This window comes from Notamacropus eugenii, chromosome 4 (genome assembly GCF_028372415.1).
Source record: "Notamacropus eugenii isolate mMacEug1 chromosome 4, mMacEug1.pri_v2, whole genome shotgun sequence".
Classification (NCBI taxonomy): domain Eukaryota; kingdom Metazoa; phylum Chordata; class Mammalia; order Diprotodontia; family Macropodidae; genus Notamacropus; species Notamacropus eugenii.
In genome coordinates this window covers 227,606,978-227,630,679 of record NC_092875.1, presented here as the reverse complement: position 1 = coordinate 227,630,679, position 23,702 = coordinate 227,606,978, and the positions used below count along the sequence as shown (strand labels likewise).

General features: G+C 35.7%; 1 long non-coding RNA gene across 1 annotated transcript in view; it reads right to left on the bottom strand.

Annotated features, from left to right (window-relative positions):
* LOC140498361 (uncharacterized) overlaps nucleotides 1–23,474 on the bottom strand; it is a 42,053-nt gene extending 18,579 nt beyond the window's left edge. The window contains exons 1-2 of the long non-coding RNA XR_011965076.1: nucleotides 23,371–23,474; nucleotides 557–650 (exon numbers count right to left, since the gene is read on the bottom strand). This is a non-coding gene — a long non-coding RNA (uncharacterized lncRNA). The remainder of the gene's footprint in view (nucleotides 1–556; nucleotides 651–23,370) is intronic.
* Nucleotides 23,475–23,702: the final 228 nt, after the last annotated feature.

Genomic DNA, 23,702 nt, shown 5'->3' with positions numbered 1-23,702 from the left:
TGCAATAGAATACTGTTGCACTATAAGAAATGATGAACAGGAAGAATTCAGAGAGGCCTGGAAAGACTTGTATGATCTGATGCTGAGTGAAAGGAGCAGAACCAGGAGAACTTTGCGCACAGCAATGACCACAGTTTGCAAGAGTTTTTTCTGGTAGACTTGGAACTCCATTGCAATGCAAGAACTTAAAAAAGTTCCCAATGATCTTTTAAGGAAAAATGCCCTCCACATCCAGAGAAAGAACTATGGAATTCAATCACAGAATGTAGCAGGTCATTTTCTTTTGTATCATGTTTTGGTTTGTTATATGATTTTTCCCATTCATTTTAATTCTTCTACATAGCATGACTATAGTGAAAATGTATTTAATAGTAATGCATGTGTAGAACCTACATAAAATTGTATGCCATCTCAGGGAGGGAAGGGGGAGGTAGGGCGGAGGGATGGGAAAAAAAATCTAAGTTACATGATATTGATTTTAGAACACTGAAAATGAATAAAATTAATTAAAATTTTTTTTTAAATTACATAATATCCCAAACTCTGGGTAACTCACTGGGACCAACAATTGAAGAGAAGGTGGCAAATCCGTATTTACTGAACAGGGATCTATAACATCTGATGTTCCTGAATCAATTAAATTACAGGTCCTATGTGAGAGAAAAAAATACAAAAAGTAAGACAGGGCTTTTCTTCAAAAATCTTACATTTTCTTAGGGGGATAAACCACTTATTAGGGAATGATGACTAAGGAAAGTAGTTTTGGGCTAGACAGCTACAGAGATTGTGAGTACAGCATAGAATGATAAATTGTCACGATCTTTAGAAGGTAAAAAATGATGGGGTGGAGGTAGCAAGGAGTAGTATGTTGAAAGATGACAAGATGACGGTACTGGATAGAACCTGAACAATCCATTGATTGACAAACATTCAAAAAGTCCTAACTACATGCCAATGCTTTTCTACTTATCCAAGGAGGGTTATTAAATATAAACCCTAAAGTACTCTGCAAAAATGTTAGGTCTTGTGCTTTTCAATGTGCCTGTTAGATGGACACACTGAAATTCTATTTGCTACTCTCAAATAATCTTATTTGCCATTTTGCTGATAATTTGTGTTTCCCATGATCATTAATGCAGAATGTACATTAACTCCAGTGCAACAATACTTTTAGCAGCTTTAAAGACCCAATTTTCACTCATTTCTATTTGAACTTCTGTTCTCTTTAATGAACTGGTGACAAGAAAAGATAGATTTTTATGTTAATTTTGATGACTAAAGCGTATGACTATTTGTTGTTGCCTTCATGAGAACTTGACTTCAGTCAAAGAGTTCTAAATCATATGGGCTAATCTTGTGATTCCAAATCCTTAAATAAACACGTTGTATCCAGCTATCTTATTAGGAAGGAAATTCTATGACCTTTTTTTTTTTGTAGTCGGGGCAGTGTTTACAGTCAAATAGTTCTTTTCCTAACCTAAAATTCTTTTGCTTTTATTAGAGGATATTTTAATGACTCTAACTTTCAGTTCTTATTGTTATTCCTTATAGAAAGTTAGACTAGAATTTGATAAGAACCTAATAAATGTTTGTTGATTGATAGATTGATTACTGTTTCACTCTATACTGTTAGAATAAAAAAATTTTCTTAGCAAAGATATATTTGCTTATTTATATACTCATTCACTCATTTATTTGTTTACATATTTGATCATTTTTAACATAATGCAGTGGAAAGATCTCTGGCTTAGTATGTATATATACATGTCTATATATACACTAAGATAAGTATATACATATACTAGATAATATATAGTATATATATCTTAGTACTCAGAGCTCTGTGATTGAAACTCTGACTGATCATTATTATTGTGTGTTCTTGGCCACATCGTTCAAATTCCCTATATCTCAATTATCTCATCTTAAACATTAGAGAATTAGACTAGATAAACTCTGAGATCTCTTCTACTTCTAGATTTATGGTCCTAAGCAAAAAATGACTATTTAAAGCAAGAAATAATATTTAAATTAAGTCTAAGGCAAAACGAATTTATTTCTGGGCAGACTATGGGACACTATGTATTTTCTCAAGAGAGACTGTCTTTCTTTGCAGAGCAGAGGAGACGTGCCTCAGAACTTGCAGTGACTTCTAAGTATAGCTACTCTCCAGAATGCTCCATTATCTTTCAGATCTACAGGAGAAGCTGCAGGTGAGAGAGTGGGAAGAGAAAGAAAGAAGTAGAAGAAAAAATGAGAGAGAGAACAGGAATTTATGAGGCCAAGGAGAGACAGGAAACAGCAATTTATTCCCCCCTGTAATATATATATATATATATATATATATATATATATATATATATATATATATATATATATATATAAAACAATATATGTGTCAGTCCCAGAGCCTTTGTTTTCTTCAGAGGCTCCAGCATTCAGGACCATAACTAGACTACGGTGACTGGGTCTTTTTCCTAAGGTGCTAAAATAAAGAAGGTTTTATAAAGACAGCACTTGAACTTCATCAGTGGCTGGAAGCAGGAATTAGGGACATTTTTTTCCCTAAATAATTGGTTAATGTAGGAAGCTATAATGTTCTTCATCCATGAAAATCACAACCCAGGTAATGATCTTTTCCCTAGCTTGGTCTTCTCTCATCCTACAGTGTCAGTCTCACCATAAATAACTTAGGACCTCTATCCATAGTGCTGATATCCACCCTACCTTCCAATGGATTATCCCCCCCATAGAACCTTGCGTCCTAAAGTCCAAATTCTCTCCGTCTCCCCAAACTCCTTGTCCTAGGAATATTTTGTGTCACTTGCTCCAGGCACAAGAATGATAGTCATGAATCTGTCAGGTGATTGGGTTATCACATCCCCTTGAGATTTAATGAGGATTGCATAAAGAAGTAGCTAAGTGACACAGTGCACATATTGCTGGACTTGGAGTCAGAAAGACCTGCCTCTGACTCTGGGCAAGGCATTTAACTTCTTTCAGCCTCAGTTTCCCCAATGTGAAATGGGGATAATAATAGTACCTATCCTGAAGCGTTATTGTGAAAATCAAGAGAGAGAACTCGCATAAAGTTTACAACTCTACATAAGTGCTAGTTATAATTGTTCTCATTAGCAGCAGCAGCAGGTAAATATATCAGGAAGATGGGGCAAGGAAGAGATGCAAAATTTTTATTTGCTCAGCCAATGACTCCATCTACAGACAGAAAGAGAATGTAAGTAGACGAAGATAAGCAAGACAGAGGGTTTTAAGTATTAAGGATTCCAACTATCAAAGAAGAGATAAATTATATAAGAAATAAGGATAGAATGTGTTTGAGTTTATTCAAGCAAATAGCCTAAGAATATGTTGGGAACATGTGAATTGTGTGATTTGGGGAGATTACTCTTCAGTAGAGTGGGACACATGCCAATTAACAGGCCAAATTGAGTGTTGGCAAGCCCTACCAATTTGTGGAATTATTTGCTAAAGTGATTTTAAGGTCAACAGTGCCATTACACAGGATCTGTTATGTGTATTATTACTGTTGTTTTAATTTTTTTTCTTTAAATATTTAAATATGATGACTCAGTTTCTGCCAGTACAGAAAATGTGATGCCTACCAGAGGATGGCCAAGGCTAGGGGGACTCAGCCTATACTCTTACTTGCTCATATGTTCACATTTTGTTTATGCTTTTGGGCTACTCTGTTCAGTCAGTTTTATTCTTCTGGTAATGGGTTGTAATCATGGTGGTATAGAAATGAATGAATGGTTAATATCTCCAACATGTAGTGATATATCATTATGTACAAATAATTAGTGGACCAGTCTGAAAAGGATACCCCGAAAGTATAATTTCAACACCATATTCTTAGTATTACTTGGTGGGGATAAGAAAGGAAAAAAAAAGAGGAGAGGAGAAGAATTTCATAGCATGTTAAATTTTTATTATTTTTAGACAAGGCAAAAATTATAACTTCGATTTCTATTTCACTAAAGAGGATTTAAGACCTCTATACCTACATTTTTAAAAGGTTAGGGAGAACCATGCACAGCTGACATTTCAGGAAATGATGAAAGTGTACTTCAGTCTTAAATATATACCTTAAATATGTCAGATACACCATCACCTGTTCAGTGTAGCATATAAACTTTCCCATACACCAAGCAACACTTTCTGACAGAGTAATTTCATTGAGTTCAACTTTCTACCTGTCAAGTCACCCTCGTTGGTGTTATTTGCCTAAGGGAGAGCTGTTTATCTAGAGCCATATCTGCATTTGCTTTTCATATAATCAAGTTATATTTTTGAATCTTCCCCAATCCTCCTAAATTTAAGTATTCTCTTCCTTCTGAAATCCTCGTGATATATAATCATCTCTTTTCATGTTATATCTCCTCAAGAAAATAAAAGTCCCTTGGAGGACAGGGACTGCTTTTCATTTGTGTGTGCATGTATGTGTGTGTGTGTGTGTGTATGTGTGTGTGTATGTGTGTTAGAATCTATCAAAGTACCCAGTGTGAGGTAAATCCTTAAAAATAATTATTGGATTGAATTGGACTGGTTTTAAAAAGGCATTTCAACTTACTAGTTAATTGAATAGCAGTTGTTACAGGCAAGACTGTTTCTGTCACCCTGCTAGTCCAAGTTCAATGCTGGATTGAAATGAATCACCCACAGATCATTGAACAGTTAATAAAATGAAGTTTACTTAGCCCTAATGTAGCTAGGGCATACAACAAAGCTAGAGTGGCACTTAGCTTCTATGGATATATCATCTTTCCCTTCTTGACTTCATATAGAAATGCACTGGTCACAAGGGAAGAATATGGGATTCATGTGGTTTCTAGGTATCTACCAAGTTGGAAGGACTCCAACCTCATATGTCTGGTACTTTTTATCCCTGTAGGTGACCAGAAAGCTAATTAACATAGCAGGAGGCTACCAGGAAGCTCTATCAAGGGGGTGAGTTATAACTTGGGTTTTACCCCCTTCTTGGTTTAACTACTGCTTTTTTTCCTTTTCTTAATCCATGCTGGGGTAGTGATGGATGAAAAGAGCACAAGATGGCAAATTCTACACCACAAAACAAAACAAAACAAAAGCAAAAACACAATTACTTTTCCTTTGACAAGTTCATTCATTCCCATGGTTTTATCTACTATCCATCGGCAGGTGACACCAATATCTGAATCCTCAACCTTTTCTTTCTCCTGAGTTTCAGTTATACTGCAAGCTACCTAAAAGATATCTTCTCATGTCTACTAGTAGAACTCTGCACTTGGTGTGCATAGTACAATAAAAAAAAAACATTGAATTTGCAATCAAAAGTCCTAGATTTCAATTTTGAATCCTGGCTCTTTGACTTAGTAGCTGTGTAACCATAGGCAAGTCATTTAATCTAATCTGGATCTCAGTTTCCCAATCTGTAAAATGAAAATGGTTCCTGTCATCCTGCAAACTTCAAACACTATGTCAAAATTGAACTTATGTTTTCTCCAGAAATCTACTATCCTTTGCAACACCATAATTTCTGTACCTGTATTCCTCCTGCCTCTCATGGTCAGAATCTTGGCATGATTTTTAACTTTTATCAATTCTACCTCTGCAATTTCTCTGGGGTTCTTTCTCTAATCTCCTTTTCATAGTCTAACATAGGCCTCATTATTACCCCACTTAAACTATTACATATAATGGCTTTCTAACTTCTCTTCTTAGCCCTACACTCTCTTCTCCCCAGTCCACATTCGTATTGATGTTGCAAACTTCCTTTTTTTCATAGGTTTTTGTCTTGTTCCTTTGCTCAAAACTCTTCAGTGGCTCACTATTGTCAGCTAAACATAATTACAGTTATTTAGCTTGCCATTCAAAGCCCTGAACAATCGGGGGGCTATGCTATCTTATTTGCTTTATATCATACTGCTACTTTCCATGTACACTACACCTCACTGAAACTGGTATTTCTGTCTATTAGAATACTAGTCCTACTTTATGACCCAGTGCAAGAATCATGTTTTCCAAGGATTCTTCCTTGATCTGTCTTTTCATTAAAAATCCTAACCCATTTGGGCCCTGGTAGCTACAGAACAATTCCCTAATTCCTCAATTTTCCTCATGCCAATTTATCCTTCACATAGCTGCCCAAGTTTTCTTACTTGATATATATTTACACATACACATGCACTTATATACACATGAATGTGTGCAAAAGTATAATATGCATGCATACACATACATGTATGTATGCATATTCATATATATATACACACATAGGTGGTATGGTATGTATTGTGCATATGCATGTGTGTGTATAAAGATATGCATATCTGTCTATCTACCCGTCTATCCAGATATGCCCTGTGACTCCCTTGCTAAGAGGTATTCAATATCTCCCTATTTCTTAAAGGATAAAATACAGTATCTGTATCCTGGTATTCCAAACCTTCCATGCTAAGACTTTAATTTACCTTTCCAACCTTTTTCATATCACTCCTTTTTATTCATTCCTTGTTCCAATTCTATTGCACTACTTACAATTCCCTGAAGTTATCCTGTCATCTATTCTGCCTTCTCTGGCTTCATGTATTTGCGTAGACTACATTTCTGGAGTGGAATCCTTTCATATTTCTGTCTGTTGAAATCAACCCCTTTTGTTATAGTCTACTTGAAGTGTCCATTTCTTCATAAAGCTTTTCCTAATGCACCCAGATATCACATTCACTGCATCCTCAGAAAGAAGAAAAGAAGCAGCTTTCATGACTGCTGAAATTAACTAAATGAATATTAAAAGACACACGATTCTGGATATAGGCTTGGCCTATAAAAATAGCCTGGCAGAGAAAGGAAAGCATGACATGGCAGCATGTAAAATGTCTGAAAGTTCTTAGGGGAAAATGCAGTTCTTTGGGAACATGAAGTTTAAAAATTTAACGAAATAAGACAGTTTAAGGCCTTTACAACATTGATGTTTCAGTCCATTTATAAGTAGAATCTTTTCAGTTCTATGAAGTTGTTCAAAGAAAGTTGTTGACATTCTTTTGGACAACAAAGACACAATTTCAATTACATAGAAAAATAAGAGAAAACAAGCTCAATCTGCATCTGTTATATTTATATAAACTTTTCAAGAGTGAGATGGTGGTAAAGGACAAATACTTCAATAAAAAGTAGATTAGCATTGATACTGAATCCAGTTTCCTGACTCTACTCTCATTTCCCTGGGATAGCCCACAGTGCTCACTTGACGAGGCTCTTAAAATCTGCCCTTGGAGAAATTTTGTGGAAGAGAATTAGCAAACAACATCAGCATTCATGTTGACCCATTTCTTTGGATTCACTGAATTAGGGAAGGAATGGATATTCCTAACTTAACAGAATGCTGGGTGAAATTCCTACAGGACTGCAATCTACAAATACAGCAAAGCCATTTGACTTTGATTATCTTTCCCTATCAGCCTATGTTACACAAGGAGGGCCTACCTGTACCCATAATGAACTCTCCTGTAAACTCTGCGATGCTAAGAATCATGGACCAGAGAGTACAATTTGGAGATGAAAAGAATAGCAGGATTCTCCTTTTCAGCCTCTGGTCCTTGCCATCTGCTTTCACTTCCCTGTTTTGCAAAAACAACCACATTTTTTGAACACCAATGCTACTGAGAGATATATGTACATATATTTTGGTTTTTCTCTTCTCATTCTGCTTTACTCCCAAAAGGTTCTAATGTTAAAAACAAAGCTTTCATACTGCTCCCTCACACCCATCCCCATATACTTATTGTGTTTTGTCTTATACTGCATATAGTTCAATTCAATTCAATATGGTCTAGGCAATGGAAATAAAAAAAGACAAAACTGGAAATAATCCCTGGTCAATAATCTTGTATTCTACTGGGTAGAAACAATATATATATATATATATATATATATATATAAGTGAAAGAAACATACCCTCACACATATAGACATACACAGAAAGAAACACAAATTACTTCAGGGAGAAGACATTACTAAAATCCAGGAAGAAATTAGGAAAGCCCTTGGATCTGATGTGGTACTTATGCTGAAATTTAATTTATCCCCAGAATAGACTGTAAGTTCAAGGGATGCAAAGACAGCACCATTTTTCATCTTTGTATCTGAGTATTCACAGATTTCTTGGCTCTAATGAAACTATGTTCAGTGTGAGCAGGGACCACATCTCATTCATCTTGGTACCTACTCTTTGCCTAGCACATCATAGGCATGAGATAAATGCTTGTTAAATGAATGTGTTGTTGAATGTTCCTGACATTTGAGGTTCAAACTTTTTCCTGGTTCAAAAAATGAATAAACAAGATGTGTTTCCTTTGAAAATTTTGGACTCAAATTCACTGAGGCACATGCTTACCTTTTTAAAGAGATGGCATGATTCAGGAGAAAGAGCAAAAGACTTGGAGTCATCAAACCTGGAGCTGAATTCTGTCTATGAGGCTGACTGTCTGAACCATGGGCAAAGTCACCTTGCCATTCTGTAATGACTGACAGCAATACCTGTTCCTATTTCATAGGGTTGTTGTGAGATTCAAATATGAAAATACATGTAAAACTCTTTATAAAGTTAAAGTGCTAGATAAACATTGGCTATTATTATTATTTTTCCTCCATGCTTTAACCAATGAACAATTTTCTATGCTTTAACTAATGAACTACTGAATCCCTCCTCCCCTCCCCACCTATTAGTATTCTATCTCATTGTAGTTAGAATGAACACATTCTTCATAGGTGATAGACTGGCAACATGATCAAAGAAATAAGTCATTGCTACTAAGGGAGGGACATTTTTGGTTGGACAGGCTTATCAAGTAAACTGGAAAATCATTACCTCTAGAGAGGTGTATCAAAGATGCTAAACAGATCACTATACTTTAGTCCTGAGTTTATACAATCGTTTAACATCTTTTTGCCTTCTTAGAAGAATGCCCTTACCTCTTCAGAGAAAGAAGATCTTTCTATGGCAGAAGGAAAAGGTCACTCACTACTGCTGATAGCAGAGTCTGAGAACCTGGGTTCAAATTTTACCTGCAATGCTTAATATTTATGTGACATTGGGAAAGTCCCTTAATCAAATAGCCTTATTTTCCTCATTTAAGAAGCTCGAAAAAAGTTGTCTTTTAAGGTCTCTTCTAGCTCTTACCCTATGTTCCTGTGGTAATCTAGAAGGCTCCTCTTTCCTGATTTTCAGGATGAAAGAGCTGACAGGAAGAAAAATCATCTGGTTGTAATTAAACAGTGATTCCCCCCATCTTCCACTCTCTCCATCCCTGAATATTATAGGAATGATTGATCCACTGGTTCTATTTAAAACAAAGTATTACTCAGTAGTGAAGATCATATACAAATGTACAACCTTTGAGAGTTGCTGAATTGCACAATTGTATTCTTTAGAGATATCACTTTCCAGTGAGAAAGAAACTTAATTCTCTTCAAGACCATTGAACCATGGAGGAAAACAAATACATTTTAGGGCACCATATACTTAAAAGTCATAGTAAATGCTTGGGAAAGTCTTATTGATTTGATTTTGTTTGCAGTAGCCATTAAAAATAATAAGCTAAAGGCTTGAGAACAAAAGGTGAATGCGTGTGTGTGTGTGTTTTAACTTTAAAACAAATTGCTGTAACAAATAAGAAAAAGGACAATAAGAAGCCTTGTCCAATATATAAGCACCTAAGCTTTAAAAATAATCTTTGCTCTATTCTTTGTTGAGTTGGGGGAGAGAGAAAGACAGAGAGACAGAAAGATAAATAGGCTAAAAAATTTTAGTGACATGTTCAGGGTCTAAAGCAATAAAAGCCTAAGGTGCACTTGAGCTCCTAACTTTGTCTCTAATTCCAGTGCTCTTGCCTCAATACTCTATTGCCTTGACAACATATCATTGCACATTTTCAGATAGGCCTATGAAATCTTTTGACCTATACCAAGGTATTGTTTGTGGTGACCTGAACTTAATCCCCAAGACTATCTGAAATTTAATATACTGCTTAGTTGTTCTTCTAGTATCTCTCACTTAAAATTTTTATATCAATTAGCTTACTTATTTTTATATTTCTTTTCCAGTATGCTCAATGAACTATAAAACTGTGCATACCCTTTGGCCCAGCAATATTACTACTAGGTTTCATCTGTATCTCAAAGAAATCAAAGAAAAAGAAAAAGGACATGTGTGCGTGTGTGTGCGTGTGCGTGTGTGTAAGGAGAGACACGAGACACACACATATATATATATATACACATACATACACACATATATATGTATATGTATATATGTGTGTTTGTGTATATGTGTGTGTCTATATATATATATACACATACCTTTTTGTGGTGTTAAAGACTTGGAAATTGAGGAGCTACCCATTAATTAGGGAGTGTCTGAACAAATCTGAACAAATTGTGGTACATGATTGTGATGGAAGACCATTGTACAAAAGACAAGTAGGCTGGTTTTAAAAAACCCTGGGAAGATCTGTATGAGTTGATGGAAAGTGAAGTGAGCAGAACGAAGAGATCATTTCATACAGCTGTTGTGCTCATCCTTGGTTTCTGAAGACCATGCCATCAGGGAAATGATGACATGACTTGACCTGACTTTGTTTTGAGTGGAGAGGGTTGTGCAGGTCACCAGCCTCACTTCTCCTCCAGAGCCATCTGAATCCAGTGACCAGATATTCATCAGGACGACTGAAGATGACCTAGGATGCACTGGGAGGCTTCGGCCCCTTTAGACCAAGGTCTTTGTAGGTACTCACTTAGAGTGAGGCAATGCCCATTCATTGAATAGGACTATTTAAGAAGTATCCAGAGCATGACCCCTTTAATGAGGCCAAGAAAAAGACATCAGAGTGGGAGGGAAACAGCAACAGTGACTATTGATAATCACTCTAAAGCCAGGAGGGTCCAGAAGAGCCCTTGGGCAGAGCCGCATTGGCGTTCCAGACTTAGTAGAGGATAGAAGGGCCAGGTGGGCTATGATTCATGGAGTCGTGAAGAATTGGTTATGTTTAAGTGACAAAATCTCTCTTATTAGGGTGTAAGTTCTCCAGGGCAGAGATTGCTTTACCTTTTGTTTGGTTTTGTATACTTAGCACTTAATAAGAAAATGTGCACATGCTAAATGCTTAATAAATGTTTTTTCATTCATTTGTTCATTCACATGAATTCATGAAATGCAAGTGTTATTGGGAGGTAGTAAGAATTTAAAAATTTTAAAGATACCCCAACTTAAATTGTACTTTTAGTCAATAAAGTGAAAACAAGATATTCTGTGAACAACTATAAAAGACTTAGCCGTTCTGATCAAGACAATGATCCAAGACATTTTCAGAGGATTCATGATAAAAAACGCTATCTTTCTCTAGATAGAGAACTTATGAACTCTGAGTAGAAATAAAAGTACATTTTATCACTGTCACTATTTTTCTTGTTTTTTTACAACATGGCTAATATGGCCAAAATTTTGCATAATTTCACCTGTATTATTGATATCATATTTTTTGCCTTTTCAATGGGTGGGAAAGGGATTGGAGAAAGGGAGAAAATTTTGAATTGAAAATTAAGAAAAAAAATGTTAAAAATAAGTGATAAATTACAACGAAAATTTCCATTCCAAATTTTCAGTTACATTGTTCTAGCTTTTAATTATATGGTTTCAGAAACACAGTAAAATTGCTTTCAACCTGTATTTTTACCAAGAGAAATAGAGCTGGAAATTTTTTAATTTTGTACCACAGATAAGACCTAGTTTACCTCATCATCAACTGACAGTAACGTCATTTATATTTTTAATTTGTTAAGCATAATGTATTCTACAATTTTAAATGGATCTCTAAAATATCTATTAATCTATCAGTGTAGAATAAATGAGTTTTCCCCAAATCATGAATAGATAGAAAGCAGAAAGTTTAAGTAATTCATGCGAAATGAAGAAAATTTTAAAGTAGTTTGAATAGGAAGGTAAGGTTTCTAGAGTCAAAGTGACTTTGGAAAATTTTCGTTCATCACTGACACAGCCAGCCTAAGTATTTGCTCTAACCAATTGAAATCTATGTAAGGTATTGTGTTTTATTGTTATGCGTGATATACAGTTGATGTAATTTGTATCTTCCAGTTAACCAAGGGTTTACCGTGACATGGATAGCCGCTGGCCAGATTAAATTGAGTCATGAAAATCTGAAGTTTCCAAACCTTGATAGAAAACTTTGCAAATGTGAGCATTTTTGTAGGACAACCTCTTGTTTACTACTGGTAGGACTTTGAAGGTTTGGAGAACAAATAAATCTATCCTATGAATTCTAGTGATATATTTATTGAGGAAAGAAGAAACATAATTTATCCAAATTTAATATACTTTCCTCCAATTAGTCAAGTGAATGGGAAAAATAGTGCTCTACTTTTTAGTTCATGAAATATTGCTGACTCCTGGGTTATAGACTGAAGAATAAATTAAATTTTAAGGAGGTTTAGTGGATAATGAAGAAAAACTAAAAGAAAGAATAGCAATATAAAAATCATTTTCAAGTTGGAATTAAAAGAATACTAATGGAAAGAGTTGAAATGAAAGCATAAGTTTCTCTAGCACAGAATAAATAGATTTGAAAAATGGAGTTTTCCAGGTTGCTGCTAATTTAGTCACACACTAGGAATACTCCAAGGCCTTTTTTGCTTGTTTATTTTAATGGATTTCATGGCCTTTTACCTTCTGTTCTTTATTTGACTTATCTAGCATTTTGGGTGCTTTAATTGTGATTTGTTTTTATAGCATCATAATTGTAATGACATTCTCCCTCAGGATTAAAACAGGGTATCCTGTATGAAATTAATATTAAAAAGTATCTATTATTGTGGAGTTTCTCTGAACACTGAGAATTTTGTTGACAAAAAGAGAAGTGGTCTACCCTGGTTGCCTTGAGTACCTGGTAGTATATGCCATAAATGGTGGGTCCATGAAGCCCCCAGGAAGAACAATGTGTTATAACACTCAAACCTTTCCGGAATTTCTCTGCACCTGATTGCAAATTAAGAGAATAGTTTGTGTTAACTCTCGAATACAGTAAAAAAAAATTCTATATTTTGTTGTAGCTGCTTAGTCATTTTTTAATTGTGTCCAACTTGTCACTCCATTTGGCGTTTTCTTGGCAAGGATACTGAAGTGGTTTTCCATTTCCTTCTTCAACTCATTTTATACATCAGGAACTAAGTGAAACAAAGTTAAGTAACTTGTCTAGGGTTATATAGCTAGTAAGTATCTGAGGCCAGATTTGAACTCAGGAAGATGAATTTTCCTGACTCCAGATCTGGCACTCTATCAACTATGCCTCCAAGCTCTTATTTCTCTATCACATTATTAGCCATCTCTGGCACGGTCTGGATCATGAGAAATTAGAATTGCATAGTCAGGAATTCATTTAGCCCAACAAATTAGAGCAGAAAGGGACCTTCTGAGTTTAGCCTTTTGATTTAAAAAAATAAGGAAACAGGGACCCTGAGAGGTGAATTACACTCGATAATAACTGGAATCCAAGCAGACCTCCACTGATTAGAGCCATAAACTGAAGTCAATAATATGAAATTTAATTGAGATGAATTTTAAGTCTGGTTTTTCTCTCTTTCTCTTAAATCAACTGCAGAAAGAGACATAAGTTAGAAAGTAGTGAGTACTAAAAGACCTAGAGGTTTGGGGGAAGTGTAGTTTCCATATGGTTCAACAGTTGAATAAGGGAGACAAGAAAGCTAATATAATCTTATTTTACATTAACAGAAATGTATTATTCACAAAAAGGAAAGTGATTGTCTCATTGTGTTTATTTATGATTAAAATAGTTACTCTTTGGGGACCCTCTCAACTCTGACACTCTTTGAGCCTTGGATTCTATGCCTAAGGTGACACAGTTAAGTTAGTGCCTTGATAGAATGGCATTCCCTTAAAGATAGGAAGTATTTCATCTTATCTTTGTGCTTGACACATAATAGGTTCTTAATTCTTCTGATTAATTGATTAGAAGAGGCAGGATTAGAATCCTAGTATCTTGATTTTTACTCTCATTGCTCTGCTCTTTGACCTTGTCCATTGAAGAAACAAATTTGGCACACCAAAAAATAAAATATAGAATAACACATGTGACCTTTTTGGGGGGGGGGTCCCAAAAAAAATCTCCTGTGATTTCAGTATTTTAAAGGACTCTCCATGTGGAAAGGCCCCCTGCTAATATGATCACAACCTCTTTGTAACTTGTAGTCTTAGATTCTATCATGAGGCACTAAGGAATTAAGTGACTTATCAAGAGTCACCCAGTCAGTATGTGTCAGAGGGACAGGATTTGAGCCCAAGTCTTCCTGACTCTGAGGCTTGCACTTTGTCCATCAAATCATGATGCCTCTCTACTGATGTATAGTCATTAATCCTGACTTTTTCACTGACTGCATAATGTATTTTTTTTGCATGTTTGTTTTGTAGTTCTTTGATTTGTAATGTCTCTGCGTGCAGTGGATAATGGATGTGAGGCCCTTCATGTATCACAATACTAGAAATTCCTTCTAGTTTCCATTAGGGAGTCAATAGAAAGATGAGATGAGAGAAAGAATACTGTTTTATGTTATGGAGGAGATTTAATATAGGAATATCTCATTTTTCCTTTGATTTGAAGACCAGGGATTTCAGCAATGGATGGCATTATTTTTTAAATGCTGCTAAAAGAAATGTCAAGTTCAGCATCACACAGCAATGAATTCTCTGCAAAAGAGTGTTATCTCATAATGGGAATCATGCACTGCCGTTTAAAGTCTTTTATGTTGACATGCAGTCTAATAGGCAGCAGATAATTGTTCCAAGGCTATTAAGGAATGAATGTGGGAAAAGGCAATTTTCTTTGTAGTGGCTCTAAAGAGAGGAAGTTATGAAAGTGTTTCATGATATAGGATGTTTGTACTGTGACTTCAACAGAGAACATAAGGTGCACAAATAAGTGATTAAATTGATATAAAGGGCAAACTTCAAAATCAGAGCTCAATTCTATGTGTTCAGTTTCTTCCCCACGGATCTCAGAAATGTACAAGTGTGAGAAATGGAATTATATCCAATAGTGTCTGATAATAGTACTTTAAATCTAGCATCAAAGAGTTTTAGGGCTAGAAACAACCTAAGAGATCTGCTACTGTAATCTCGCCTTTACTGGTGATGAAATGAACACTTAGGGAAGTTTAAATGTCTTGCCCCAGGTTTCACAGCTAGTTAGCTAATTAGATCAGTATGGGACTAGCCAAATTGGTGATATAGGACTATGTGATCATAGATCAAGAACTGGGGGAAATTTAGAGGCTATCTAGCCTCATTCTCCCATTTTATAGATGAGGAAGCTAAGTCTTAAGACAGTTAAATGACTTGCTCAAGGCCATACAAGTTATATAGAGATAAGGTCTGAGCCAATGTCCTTTAACTATAGAGATCACATGTACGTCCACATTTATATTTATATATAAGTATATGTGTGTGTATGAGTTCATATGTATGTAACATGTGATACATATGACATATGTCTACATGTTTGTATGCATTATGTATTGTTATTCTTCAGTCATTTCAATAATGTGTGACTTTTCATGACTCAATTTGAGATTTTCTTAGCAATATTACTAGAATAACTGAGGCAAAGAGGGTAAAGTGACTTCCCAAGCTCACATAGCTAGTAAGTGTCTGAGACCAGATTTGAACTCAGGTGATCTGAATTCAGACCCAGCACTCTATTCACTTTTGCCACTTAGCTGGCATATATGCATGCATGTATGTGTGTATAAACATGTGTATATACATATATGTGCATGTATTTATGTGTGGATCCAAACTGTAGGTGCCTAATAAATGTTTATTGAATTGAATATAGATACTTTCAGGGGTGGGGGTTTCTAGAACTAAGGCTTTATCTGTGGATGAAACCCTGGATCCTACAGAAAATCTTCCCAGTGATGCAGATTGGCAATCCTGTAAATTGTGGTCTTCTATGGCTATAAAATTATATAAGCTTATAGTTTCCCAGAGCACTGAGAGGCTAAATGATTTGTCAAGGGTCATATAGTCACTGTATGGCAGAGGCAGGGCTTTAACTCTGATATTCCTGAATCCAAGGTAGGTGCTATATATACCACATCAGGCTGCCACATGTATGTGTGTACAGAAACATGCATACAAGTTCAAATATACCCACACACACACATGAGCATGTACATAAGCACCATGTCTGAAATACATTTTTTCCTGTTATAATTGTTTGTAAGCTTGAGCATGACTTTCATTCAATTATCCCAATTATCTTCACTGCCTCATTCACCCACTGCTAGTATACTGAACACTTAGGGAGGCATTTATTCTCTCAGTTTATTATTTCAATGGTACCCTAGTGGTCTGAAAGACTTATTGTGCCTCCCTAAATGCTTACCAACAGGGAGAATCCTAAAGTAAACAAGTGAATGGCTTTATTCACATTTTGAGAATGAGAACAATTCCATATGTGCATCTTTTATGAGAGTCCTCCTCCTATGAATCCTTGTGTTGTGGAGAGGATTTTGGGTTGTCAAAGGTTATGCCAACAGACCACATACTCTGGCATACTGCCATGCTGAAAGGGATCTGAGCATAAGTCTAATGATGAGCTGTACATCTATTGCTTAAGGACCAGCCTAGTTAATTTTAGAGAGATTTTTCATCAGAACGTTGAATATAGGGCAATATTGAACTACAGCAAATTACGAATGGTTCATTATAGCAGCAAGTTCGATAGTAGTCCAGGCTGATGAAAGGAGGGTTCATTTAGTTAAAACTATAGACCCTTGAAGTACACCTATACATACACACACTGAGATAATTGGGTCAGGTGAATTGCTCTTAAAATCCTTTCTGGCATGACCATAATAATAAAAATGATCACAGCGAGCTCCAGTTAAAAATATTAATTTAATATAGTACATGATTAACTGATTGACTAGGTACCCTGTTGTCTTTAAATAAAAGCATTGGATAATAGAAACCAGGTTCATTCAGACCATCCTCCAATCCCTGAAGATGTAAGTTATTTTTAATTGTTTTCTTCTTTGGGGGATTCTTCTCAATGAGACTTTTAGCATTTAAAAATATCCTATACCAGTTGTATAATGTTAAGCATATAGTTTTGAGAATTAGCATTCCATAGAATTAGAGAAAATAAGGAAACATTTTGAGGGTTTTAAACAGTTAGAAATCACTTCTCTGTTGAACAGATTTATCTCACATGAAAGAATCTCTATGGTTCATTTCAAATAAAAAAATTCCATACTACTATGAATCACTTCAAGTCTGAGAAATGTTATTACTTTTATTTTTTATCTCAAGCATTCATATTTAGTAGGGCTATATCTCATAGAATATGTCCAGATTTCTAAAAGATTCACATTTTCTATGTGAAATAAATAAACAGCTATAAATGGACACACACACATATAATCAGTTCTGAGTTTTTTTCAATAGCTTAGTTGATATAGAAAAAGAAAAGTTTTACAAAGAAATAATTTTCGCTGTGTATATATCTAGTTTTTTCACCCCATTAGCTTTTAATTAAACCTCTAACTTTTACAGTTTTCTATCTTCTTTTTACAGTCTATTCCTTGAAACTGATTCCTTCCTTGGGGCTTTAGTAACTGCCAACTCAGCTGACAGGCATTCATATTATGACTATCATCTACTTTCTCCCTTGCATAACTTCTTTATTCCAGCCAACAAAACCAAAATTTTATACATATATATATATATATATATATATGTATAAAATTTTGGTCTAGATATATATAAAATTTTATACATATAAAATTATATGTCTATACATATATATGCACACATACACACACATACATATATATATCAGCAAAATCATCAGTCATTCATCGAAGTTATCATACGTGACATAATGCGCATGCTCTATATGGAATCTGAGAACAAATGAAGAGAAGTGGACGGTCAAAGACTTGCCTCAGTGATAATGAGTGTTGTGGACACATAGTGACATTTTCCCCCATACAAAAATTGTGTAACAATATATAGACAACCTGCTGCTTAATTCAATTCAATAACACCATTTAAGCAACAACTCTATGCAAAATACTAGGCTAGGCCCTAGAGCAGCCAAGACAAAATGTAAACCAGTTCCAGCCGTGCTCTGCTGGGGATCTACTTACAAAGAAGTAAGTGTAAAATCATTTGAAAAGGGAGAGCCTTCACAACAACGAAGTGTAACTGTAGGGAGTGTTAAGGTGCCCCCTGAACTTGTCTTCTTGATTTGCCACATTTTCTAGACACACTGAACCTGCTGTGTGAAGGAGGCCCTGGACATGTCAAGAATGAAACCCTCCTCCCCCCTCCCTGACATAATTTGTTGTTTGCATCCCAAACTAGACTCCCTGTGTGTCCTTGGGAATCAAGACAGGTGCCAGTCAGTCTAGATCGACTCAGAAACTGGCACCCTTATAGATAAGCAGGCCGCCCTGTCTTCATGGTCTAGAAGTTCCCAAGGGAAAAGAATGCTGCTTTTGCCATCACTTTTATACTCCCCTTTAGGAGGGAATTAATTCTTTCCCCCTTCCCTTTGACTTCCCCTTCTTCTTATAACTTAAATATCTGAGACTTTCCGTGCACTGCTGAGCTCCTTGTACATGTATAGAGGTTTCATATGTACATTCATTCCTCTTGTAACGAACCCAGTTCCAACACACACCTTATGAACTTGTTATATGTATATATTACATATATATGTATCTATGTGTGTATACACACATAGATACATATATTTGTGTATGCATGTATATATGTGTATCTATGTATGTATGCATATATATATGTGTGTATACACATATATATGTATTTTGTTTAACAGAAGTAACCCTTGAGTTGAAAAAAGCTCTGTGTGTGTATACATATATCTTTGGATATTTATGTATTCATAGATTTATGAATTTCTATATATATATTCACATGTGCACAAATATATGTTTATATAATTAAAGTATCATATAATATTTTAAATAATTAATTTTGGTCCTATGCTTTCATTGGCTTGAGGAAATGTGAACTCAAAAACTTCTCCTACCAAAGCAGACCCTGCAGTTTATAATATTTTATAACATTTGAAGTCAATGACACAAAAAAATGACTTGTCCTAAATTTCATAACTAGTCATTGTAAGAGACATGACCTGAGCTCACACTCATTCTGAAGCTAGTTCTCTGTCCTCTGTTCAATGTTTTATCTCTTGATAGTAAATGAATTGAATGAAAGAAGTAGTTGAGTGTTGGGGACAGTCTTTTTAATTAGGTCTCTAGAAAATAACCTTTTAAAAGCAAGAACTATCTTTAAAAATGAATCCATTTTGTGATTAATATTTTGTGATTAATTCCACTGAAATTATTAATTTGTTAATCAAGAGATTCCTGATGAATTAGACAAGTATAAGAGGAGATGAGTCTTTAGTTGGAACTTTTGATTCCATCTCCCCAGAAGGGATATAGATGTGCCTCTTGGTGCCTCTTCCTAGAAGAGGAACTCAAAAGACTTGGGTTGTCCTGCAGAGGACACTTGAGAGGAAGAAATGTTATTGAGAAGCCACTGTTTTTCACTATCCTATAAAATGAGTTTTCATTGAAGATTTTCTTTTAACTCCTTAGGGGTCCTTCTAAATCTTCTCTTTCTCTTTTCAAGGCAATCCCAAGAGTACAACTTCTGGGTAGGGGATTTTCTCAGCCTCTAGGAGTCATTAACATGAACTTTGGAAAGACATAAAGAAGAGGAATACATGTATTCCCTAACATGGCAAATGATGGGAGTTCCTAGATTATGTTGTTTTGAACCCATACCTCCTAGGTAGAGACAGAGAGATTTTCTAGGCAACATGATAGTAAAATCTTAGGCAGAGAAGGGCAGTGTTCTCAGGCAGCGCTAACCTTTAAAATTGCCTTGTGAGTGCCTCAAAGTTAAGTGTTTGTGAATATAACTTTCTATGGGGCAAGGGAAACAACTTGCCACTTGAGAGAAAAAATAGATACGCATAACCTCCATAAATAGATGAGCATTAAACGAATGAAACCATAACGTAGTAATAGAACTGGACTTTCACCTCTGCTGTTACAATGTGGTACTCACAAAGTATAACATGTTTCCCCTACAGAGGTTTCCAATCCTTGAAATTATTTATCTCAAACTATAGGATCTCTAAGACACTTCAAATCTGAAATATAAAGTCCCATCTGGGGCTTTATTCTGTGGAGTACATAGCAGGGTCACACCAGAATGCAGAGTCTTGTTTTGCAGGCCAAAAGGGTGGTTACAAATCACAGTTTAGCTCGGAAAAAGAGGAGAAAATGTTGTCCAAACCAATTTTCTCTTTTCATTAATGACACCTTGGGATAGAATTGGGAGCCTCGGCCTTTTTATTAGCAATGTTAGTCAAATCAGTGAGGAAAGCAAATCAAAAGGAAATCATTCTACTCACCTCGAAGGTCTCAGCACTTTCCCCATTTAGTCATTAATTTTTATGGAGGTAGAGACTGCAAGGGTTTTTACTTGAACTTTGCATAGGAAATTTTGGAGTGGTATATAAACCAGAGCTAGTCACAAATTTTATTGTTTTTGCATAATAAAATGTAAATAAGTTATTTTATCCCTGTAAGTAAGGAGGATTTTGCTATGCTTTTTTAGAGTTTAGTTTCCCTGACTCCATGGTCATGACTAGCTCTACTTCCCAGGTGTTAGATAATATTTCCTAGGCCTATGACTTGCAAATATATCCACCACAGTTGCACAGTGAGGTATAGGTGTGACATAATGTGATTTTTACTACACATGTGCTAAATGACAATATTGCTAAAGTTAACCTGTGAGCTTAATGCTGGCAAGACGCCTTCTTTGTCTGTTGCCCTAAAAAAGCAAGTGAGCAATGGTCAGTGAGTGGGGAACCCATGGGGGAAGATGACAGTATAATGCTGTGTGTGCTTCAATCGGCTTCCGTTGAGGCTTGAGGGGATTTAGGGGAGTGCACAAACTGGAATGCTATGCCTGTCTCAAATGACCCCATAGAGACATAGGGGTAGTTGCCCCCTCCCCCATCCCCTTTCTCCCTGGACTGTGTGAGAAGGGTGATTAGGGAATGCTGTAGGAGCTGGTGCTGTTATTACCCCTTTTGAGAAGACTAGATTAGAATAAAGTAAGATTATTAACCCCTCTGAAGCTGTCTTCCTATCTCTCCCATGTGCCCAGATCAAGAGGCTGGAGTCCAAACATTCCATTGCCTCCTGTGTATCATTTGTGAAACAATCCCTAATAATTTACCCTAATTTATCTGTCCAAATCCTTCTCCTAGGGAAACATTTTATAGAAAAGAAAAGATATTTTTTCATATATGTGTGTGTGTGTGTGTATATATATGTATATATATACACAAATATACACATGTCTATACATGTATACATACATATACACACACATATATGATCCAAAAAAACTGAAGAGCATTTCAAAAAAATACGACAATACTCTACATCCATGTACTCTATCCTTGCTAAGAAGGGAATGAAATGCCTTCTTATATTTCTTCTTTATGGCCAAGTTTGGTCATTATAATTCCATAGCATTCAGTTTCAATTGTTTTGTTGCTGTTGACCTTTTATTTATGCTGTCATAGTCATTTAATATACTGTTTTTCTGGTTCAGCTTACTTATTTCATATAAATTCATATTATTTCATGATAGGTCTCTTCACATTTCTTTGTATTCATGATATCCATTATTCTTATACGCCAATAAAACTCCATTACTAACATGTGCCATAAATGGTTTAACCATTCCCCAGTTAAAAAGCATCAATTTTGTTTTCATTTCTTTACTATTATAGAAAGTGATGTTTTCTATGTGTGTGTGTATGTGCCTATAGAGCCTTTCTTTTTATCACTGACCTTCTTGAGGTATATGCCTACCACTGGAATACTTCAGTCAAAGTATATCGATATATATTGATATATATCTATATACGTATATAGATATATATCTATATCTCTATATGTTACATTCTACACATAATTCCAAATTATAAGGAGTGAGAGGAAGAATCATTAGAGGTTTGAGGAGAAAAGAGAAATTTTGGAACAGTTTGGACAAAGAAGAGGTTTGGAAATAATGAGGAAAAGAGGGAATGCTAGGACATTATAATGATTTAAAAAAGGGAATTTTTGAGTTCAGTATCAAAGAGGTTAAAGAGGTATGGGTGCTAGTTAGAGTGAAACTGTCAGTCTTGGGAGCCGAGGAGGTTGATGAACTAGGAAACCATGGTGTTTGAAGGGAAATTATATTGAATTCCCCCAGCATTCTGAGCTGGAAGGAAAGACTGAGCCAGGTGCTGAACTCCTTGAGAAAGGATGAAGAAAAACTTAGAGACAGATCATAGCAACAAAGATCTGAACCAGGCGATATACCATAGATGAGATACTGCAAATAGAGTTCACTTTAAAGAAAAAATTACTAAGTGATGATAGCAGACATGTGGTCTGAAAATAGCAGAAGAATACCAATTCTTCTTCCTGGTTCATTGTGTTGGGGAACAATGAGTGAAGGTTCAAACAGCCTTCTCTGGAGAGGAGAAGCTATGCTCTGTCTTGGAAACTGAGCTAATTTTCTGTGAAAACAAGATAATGGAAAAGAATACGAAGAGCAAAACTGAAAGTAGTTTGTTAATGAGAGTGCAAGGATTCCAGAGGGCACAATGGAAGAGAGGGAAGAAAATAGAGACTAGGATTGAGGTGAATAGCAATGAGTATTCAGGAGGCAAAGGTGGCAGGAGAAGGAGACTTTGTCTTCAGTAAATATTGTTAGTGAATCAATAGAATCACAGGAAAAATAAGTATATATTTTCTGGCCATTGGTATTAGTGTTTTAGAGTACCTCCCCCTTTCCAGAGGAGTACAAAGATAGGATGAGACATTGACAAATACATAAGAGCTACAAGGGGGTGGTGGTGGCAAGGTCAAGTCAGTAGACTGGTTTCCAGGAACTGAATTTGACTCACACATAAGACTAACTCAGTAATTATATCCCGCGATTCTGTTTGATATCCAAAACTCTTCTCCTTTTGTCATTCAGTGTGGTGCCTAGCCAGTATATAGTCTTCACACAAGACAAAAGTCTTCCTTTCCAATCACATAATTCTCCTAAAACCAATGCTAAGGACCACCAGGCTGAGCTATTTTCTCCCACAATGTATTAATAGAGTCCTTTTCCGTAAGTAGCATTTTCTTACTCTCTAAACTTTAATTTATTAAGTATTTTACCTCAAACCAACCACCCTTGGAGACAATTCCTTGAATCGAACATCTGCCTTTTCAATTCAGACAGCAATAAATGAAGGAAGACACCAGAGAAACAGAAATTATGTTCTCTTTTAGAATGTAGAAATGTTTACAAAGACATTACCCTGACAACAGGCAACCTGTTCTGAATTAGGAATAAGCTTGTTTTGGTGCTCCAAGAGGGGCCAGGCAATTAACCTACATCTCTCCAGCTCACCTATGAAGCTTTGTATGCTTCTGGTCTCCCTGCTTAATCATCCCTTCTGTATTCATTGACCTTTATTAGGCTACTTGAGCACTATAAGCTCTGCAGC